We start from the raw sequence: 6,421 nt of genomic DNA, 5'->3' as shown, positions 1-6,421 counted from the left end.
ATTAACACACGCTTAACTCGAGATTTATTTATGAATACAGATATTACCAGTGCATCATTGTGCGGCTGCACGATGCCTTTAACGTCCTTATCGTTAAAAGATACAGTTCCTTCATGCACGTAATCTCGAGTCCGTTTATCCCTTGTGATGGTGTCACGATCCAAAATCTAACCATGGTCGTGATGACGCCTATCATGTTACAAGGCAAGCCTATTTCCCAAAATATTACTACTAAATTGATTATAAGAATATAATAAAACATTTCCAACATTTGAATTTTTCATAAACTAAATCAACTCTAAATATAATTATAGAAAATACGGAAACGAGCCCCAAACATCGGGGTTTCACTAAGTCATGAGCATCTAAATCTATGAACTAAGAAATTAAACTATCTAACTGTCAATATAGTCCAAAAGAATAAATGATAAAAGGAGTAACAAGGTCCTGCGGAATCTAGCAGCTACCTTGCAGTCTCCAACGATAGCCGGCCTGAACTCAACGATCGTCACGCTCTAACTCACCAGGATCTGCACATAAAGTGCAGGGTGTAGCATGAGTGCAACCAACTCAGTAGTAACAGAAATAACTAAGCAACTGAGTAGTAGTGACGAGCTAACCGAATCATAAAAATCCAAGTCCGAACTCCTTTACTCATAAGTCAACTTCCGGTTGACTTTTCTAACTTAACTTTCTAACTAAGAGACTTAGTGTCTCATTTCACTCCAAAACTACTCCGGACCCAAACCTACCAACTCGATGCAACTCAACAACACATAAATAAGCAGAAATGGGGAAAATAAGGCTACAACTCTCGGAACAATCGACCAGGTCGTTACATCCTCCCCCTCTTAAACAAACGTTCGTCCTCGAACGAGTCTAACAGAAGTACATACCTGAAATCACAGCATCTGAAGCAATAGAGTCTGGCTTGGCTGGGAGGGCATAGAAATGGGCCTGACCACCCCCTAATCTGCCTCCCCCTATCGGGCGACTCATAGGTGACTGGGCCCTGCCCTTAGCTGGCTGAACTCCACCCCTAGGTGGCTGGGCGGGTGGTGGACGAACTGGTGCTTGTGCCGTTGGTCGAGTACTCCGCTGTGGAGTCCCACCCAACAGCCTAGGGCAATATCTCCAATGTGACCAAAATCCCCGGACTCAAAACAACCCCTCCTCTGACGAAACTGCTGCTCCTGATGCCCAAAAGAATTACCCGATGATACCTGAGCAGGCGGGGCATAATGAGAACCCTGCGCTGGCAATGCACTAAATGAATAACGGTGTCTAAATACCATCCCAGAATTGGTATCACAAGTGCACGAGCTTCTAGAATAATATAAATAAAGGTCTGAATAAAATAAAGCTGTCTGAAAATAAACACACAGCTAAAGTAAAATAGACGGGGACTTCAGAACTGCGGACGCCATGCAGTTATACCTCAAGTCTCCTTCGAATAGCTGAAATCCGAGCAAGTCTATGGCACGCCGCTGGGACCAACTCCGAAATCTGCATAAGAAGTGCAGAGTGTAGTATCAGTATAACCGACCCCATGTACTGGTAAGTGCTGAGCCTAACCTCGACGAAGTAGTGACGAGGCTAAGGCGGGTCACTTATATTAACCTGTACGCAATATTAGTAACAACAACAAATAATAAAAATAAATCAGGTAACTCATTTATAATAATTGAAGACAATTCAGTAGTCATAGCCAATTATCATTTCCATCAATTCTGTTGCAGCGTGCAATCCGCTCTCACAATATATTCACATTCAATTCTGTTGCGGCGTGCAACCCGCTCCTCCAATATATTCATTTTAATCAAGTCTGTTGCGGTGTGCAACCCGATCCCCCAATATTTATATATGTATGTCGACTTTTAAATAAGTTTGTTGCGGCGTGCAACCCGATCCTCCAATATGGACTTTTAATAAGTCTGTTGCGGCGTGCAACCCGATCTTCCAATATGGACTTTTAATAAGTCTGTTGCAGCGTGCAACCCGATCCTCCAATATATTCATTATCATTAATTCTGTTGCGGCGTGCAACCCGATCCTCCAATTTATTCATTATAATCAATCCTGTTGCGGCGTGCAACCCGCTCCTCCAATATTTTCATTTACCAATTCTTATAGAAGAAATTTTTCCAATAAATATAACAATTAATATAAAATTACAAGACAACAAGCATACAATAATTATTATTTAATTATGAAACAAACAAAGGCAAATAGCAAATTATTATGGAAATCAGAGAGAAAATATGCAGTTTAATATTTAATATGCTAAATGTCAAATAATAATCAACGCACATAATTGAAATAGCATGTAACAATTAATGCAGGAAATCAAGAATTAATTTTTGACAAAGAATATGAGAGAAACAATTATTATAATAATTAATTCATGATTTAAAATAATTTATGATTTTTCAAGTAATTATGCAATAATTAATTTGATGATGTATAGATACTCTCCACCTCGCCTATATGTCGTTCACATGCATTTCACATAATAAATAATTTAAGGGTTATATTCCCTCAAGTCAAGGTTTGACGACACTTACGTCGCTTTGCAAATTCCAATCAATTGCTCAACCACAATTTTTTCTTTTAAATTTGACTCCAAAAGCTTCAAATCTATTCACAAATAATTCAATATACTCAATACGAATCATAGGAATTAATTCCATATGAATTTACTAATTTTCTGGATAAAATCCGAAATTCATTAAAATATTTGGCAGTGGGACCCATGTCTCAAATCTCGAAAAAACTTACGAAATCCGAACACCCATTTTGAGATGAGTCCAACCATACAAAAATTATCCAATTCCGATATCAAATGGACCTTCAAATCTTAAATTTTCGTTTTTTGGAAGATTTTAGAAAAATCAGATTTTTCTTCCATAAAATCACGGATTCATGATATAAATGTGTATGAAATCATGAAATATAATCAATATAGGCTTAGGAACACTTACCCCAATGTTTTCCCGTGAAAATCGCCCAAAATCGTCTCTTGAGGTTTTAGGTTTTGAAGATTTGGGAAATGAATAAAAACTCCCGTCCAAAAGTAATTTTGTTCAGGTGCAGATGTCGCAATTGCGACATGAGCTTCGCAAATGCGAAGAAATACTCGCAATTGCGATGCCCTTCACAAACCCGCTGCCTTCGCAAATGCGAAGATTATGTCGCATTTGCGACAATTGGCCCTTCGCAATTGCGAGAACTACTGGCCTAGGCTTTCTTTGCAATTGCGATAAAAATCTCGCAATTGCCATACCTGCTTGGTTTGCATTTGCGATGCCTGATCTCGCAATTGCGAGATTAGAGGCCTACAACAGGTTCAGTTATACCAGCAAAATTTTCTAAGTTCAAAACATCCTGTGGCCTATCCGAAACTCACCCGAGCCCCTCAAGATCTTATCCAAATATCCCAACAATCCCGTAACATAATACAGACTTACTCGGGGTCTCAAATCACATCAAATAACATCAAAATTATAATTCACACCTCGATTTGAACTTTGAGTTTTAAACTTTTTAATTTGCAAATTTTGTGCCAAAACATATTAAATGAATCCGGAATGACTTTAAATTTGGCACAGAAGTCATAAATGACATAATAGAGCTATTCAAATTTCCAGAATCGGATTCCGGCTCCTATATCAAAAAGTCAACCCCGTGGTCAATCTTAGAAGTCTTTTGCCTTTAAATTGCTAGTTCTGTTAAATGGTCATAACTTGAGCTAGGGACCTCCAAATTAAATTTCGGCATACGCCTAAGTCCCAAATCACAATACGGAGCTACCGGAACTGTCAAAATACTGATCCGGGACCGTTTTCTCAAAATGTTGACCAAAGTCAACTCAGTTGAGTTTTAAGGCTCTATTTCACATTTTAATCTATTTTTCACATGAAAACTTTCCGAAAAATTTTACGGACTGCGCACGTAAGTCGAGGAATAATAAATGGTGCTTTTCGAGGTCTTAGAATATAGAATTATTTATTAAATTTAAAGATGACATTTTAGGTCATCACAGTCCGTCCCGTAAAGCTGTGAGGCCTAATGGCTATTATCTGTGGTTATGTATTTATTTGTTATTGAACTTGTTTGCCTTCATGTTAGAGATCATGCTTAGGCTTTATTCATGCTCATATTATTTACACTCAGTCATAGATATTATTGTACATGTTTACCTTAGTCTCTATTATTTTGCTAATATGCAATGATACTTGACGTGGGTTGTGTTTCCCTTATTTGTTGATGATGGTGAGGCTAGAGAGGTACATGACTGAGTGAGGTCGAGGGCTTGTTGTGAGGTATTTGATTGAGGCACGTGAGTTGTCCGTGCGGATCCAGGTATTGATACCATAGCGTGTGAGTTGTCCGTGTAGCACGTGAGTTGTCCGCATAGCACGTGAGTTGACCGTGCAGATCCATGGATTTATATTATGGCACGTGAGTTGTCCATGAAACATGTGAGTTGTCCGTACTTAGCGCTTGGGCTTTGGGAGCCCCTTCGGAGTCTGTACATACCCCCAGTAAGCGCATGTACCTATTGAGTGATGAGTGCGAGTGTCGAGTGTCGAGTGCTGAGTGATGGAGTGACATTGCTGTGAGGTTGCATTTACGTTTGTTGTTGCTGCATTTACCTGTTAATTTCTTTGTGGAATTTGTTGGTTTTATGGAATTTACCTGTTTATTCATGTTTATTTTAAATTGTGATAAAGAAATAATTGAATTGTTCTACTTAGCTCGTCACTACTACTCAGTTCCTTAGTTATTTCTGTTACTACTGAGTTGGTTGTAATCATGCTACACCCTGCACTTTATGTGCAGATCCAGGTTAGTTAGAGTGCAGCGATCGTTGAGTTCAGGCCGGCTATCGTTGGAGACTGCAAGGTAGCTGCTAGCGTCTGCAGGACCTTGTTACTCCTTTTATCATTTCTTCTTTTGGACTGTATTGACAGTTAGACATTTTTATTTCTTAGTTCATAGATTTAGACGCTCATGACTTAGTGACACCCCGATGTTTGGGGCTCGTTTTCGTATTTTCTATAATTATATTTAGAGTTGATTTAGTTTATGAAAAATTCAAATGTTGGAAATGTTTTATTAAATTCTTATAATCGATTTAGTAGTAATATTTTGGGAAATAGGCTTGCCTTGTAACACAATAGGCGCCATCACGACCATGGTTAGATTTTGGGTCGTGATAAGTTGGTATCAGAGCCTAGGTTACATAGGTTTCACGAGTCATGAGCGGGTTTAGTAGAGTCTTGCGGATCGGTACGGAGACGTCTGTACTTATCTTCGAAAGGCTACAGAACCTTTAGAAAAATTTCACATTCTTGGATTCTTATCGTGAGTTATGTGTATTCTAGTAACTAAACATCTGTTATTTCATTCTCTCACAGATGGTGAGGACTCGTGTTACCGGTCAAGAGGGAGAGAGTATATGGGGTTACCTTTGATGAGGTTGTCGACATTGCTTGACAGATTGAGATGGTTCGAGGTCAGGAGAGGGCTGAGAGGGAGGCTAATAAGCCTCGTGGTCAGGGTGGTTTCAGTGGTGCTCCTCAGGGAGGTCAGTTTCAGCAGGGCCAGTTTCAGCAGAGTCAGTTTATAGATTATTTTACTATGTTACAAACATTACTTCCGCTTTTCTTTCCTTGATTATTAATAATTTAAAAATGGTTTAAAGTTTTTTAATATTATTCTAACGTTGGCTTGTCTAGCAAGTAAAATGTTAGGCACCATCACGGTCCGAAGGAGGGAATTTCGGGTCGTGACAGTTGGTATCAGAGCACTAGATTACATAGGTCTCACGAGTCACGAGCAAGCTTAGTAAAGTCTGAAGGATCGGTACGGAGACGTCTGTACTTATCTCTTAGAGGCTATGAAGTTTAGGAATAATATCACTTCTTTCTTATTCTATCATGCGATTTTATTCTATCATCGATGATTAAACCATTCTACTTTTATTCTCTCGCAGATAGTGAGAACACGTAATACCTCTACCGATGGACAGGGACCAGAACCCTCGGTGGCAACTATGGTCAGGGGTAGAGGTCGTGGTTGAGGTCGTGCTAGAGGCTGAGGCAGATACCGAGGTAGAGCTCAGTCCAGAGCTCGAGCAACTGCACTTGTTGTAGAACCTTAGATGGACTTTCAGGAGGAGGTTCCAGTTCAGAATGTATCAGTTGGACCAGTTCAGGTCCCGGAAGGATTCATAGCCACTCCAGTACTTCAGGACGCTCTAGTCCGTTTGGTAAGTCTTATGGAGAGCATGGCCCAGAATGGTATATTTCCAGTGGCACCAGCCGTCTCACAGGCTAGGGGAGGAGCACAAATTCCCACTACTCCTGCTCTGGAGCAGATGGCTCCCCAGAATCAGGCTCCAGCAGCCCTACCAGTT

The sequence above is a fragment of the Nicotiana tabacum genome, chromosome 12, assembly GCF_000715075.1.
Source record: "Nicotiana tabacum cultivar K326 chromosome 12, ASM71507v2, whole genome shotgun sequence".
Taxonomy (NCBI): Eukaryota; Viridiplantae; Streptophyta; class Magnoliopsida; order Solanales; family Solanaceae; genus Nicotiana; species Nicotiana tabacum.
Note: the sequence above shows the minus strand (reverse complement) of the source record.